The sequence below is a fragment of the Trichechus manatus genome, unplaced genomic scaffold, assembly GCF_000243295.1.
Source record: "Trichechus manatus latirostris isolate Lorelei unplaced genomic scaffold, TriManLat1.0 scaffold00211, whole genome shotgun sequence".
NCBI classification, from domain to species: Eukaryota; Metazoa; Chordata; class Mammalia; order Sirenia; family Trichechidae; genus Trichechus; species Trichechus manatus.
Genome location: NW_004444147.1, coordinates 3,171,671 through 3,172,918, shown reverse-complemented (window position 1 = coordinate 3,172,918; position 1,248 = coordinate 3,171,671). Strand labels below are relative to the sequence as shown.

General features: G+C 41.7%; 1 protein-coding gene across 1 annotated transcript in view; it reads right to left on the bottom strand.

The window, feature by feature from the left end:
• The window catches only part of MDN1 (midasin AAA ATPase 1), a 178,376-nt gene that overhangs the window by 152,545 nt on the left and 24,583 nt on the right, over positions 1 to 1,248 (bottom strand). The window lies entirely within an intron of this gene.

Below are 1,248 nucleotides of genomic sequence, written 5' to 3'. Positions count from 1 at the left end.
AAAAATCAAACACTTATGCTCATCAAAAGACTTCAGCAAGGACAATACACAATACAGGGGAAGTCAGTACAACTGGACTAAACCAAAAGCTAAGAAGTTTCCTGAATACAACCAAACACTTCAAGGGACAGAGTAGCAGGGGTGGGGGTCTGGGGACCATTGTTTCAGGGGACATCTAGGTCAATTGGCATAACAAAGTTTATTAAGAAAATGTTCTGCATCCCACTTCGGTGAGTGGCATCTGGGGTCTTAAAAGCTAGCGAGTAGCCACCTAAGATACATCAGTTGGTCCCAACCCACCTAGAGCAAAGGAGAATGAAGAATACCAAAGATAAAAGGAAAATATTAGCCCAAGAGACAGAAACATAAACCAGAGACTCCATCAGCCTGAGACCAGAAGAAGTACATTGTGCCTGGCTACCACCAAGGACCGCTCTGACAGGGAACACAACAGAGTCACTGACGGAACAAGAGAAAAGTGGGATGCAGAACTCAAATTCTAGTAAAAAGACCAGACTTAATGGTCTGACTGAGACAGGAGGGACCCCGGAAGACATGGCCCCCAGACTCTCCATTAGACCAGAACTAAAACCATTCCCAAAGCCGATTCTTCACACAAAGATTAGACTGGACTACGGGACATAAAATGATACTCGGGAAGAGTGTGCTTCTTCTTAGCTCAAGTAGATACATGAGACTAAAGAAGCAGCTCCTGTCCGAACACAAGATGAGAAGGCAAAAAGGGAAAGGAACTGGTTGAATGTACATGGGAAATCAGGCGTAGAAAGGAGGAGTGTGCTGTCACAGTACAGGGAGAGCAGCTAGGGTCACTTAGCAATGTGTGTATAAATTTTTGCATGAGAAGCTGACTTGAACTGTAAACTTTCACTTAAAGCACAATTTAAAAAAAAAGACTTCACCAAAACAGTAAAAAGACAACCTACAGACTAGGAGAAAAATTTTGGCTACAACATATCCGATCAGGTTCTAATCTCTAAAATCTACAAGATACTGCAAAACCTTAACAAAAAGACAAATAACCCAATTAAAAAACGGGCAAGGATATGAACAGACACTTCACCAAAGAAGACATTCAGGCAGCTAACAGATACATGAGGAAATGCTCACGATCATTAGCCATTAGAGAAATGCAAATCAAAACTACAATGAGATATCATGTCGCCCCAACAAGGCTAGCACTAATCCAAAAAACACAAAATAATAAATGTTGGTGAGGTTGTGGAGAGA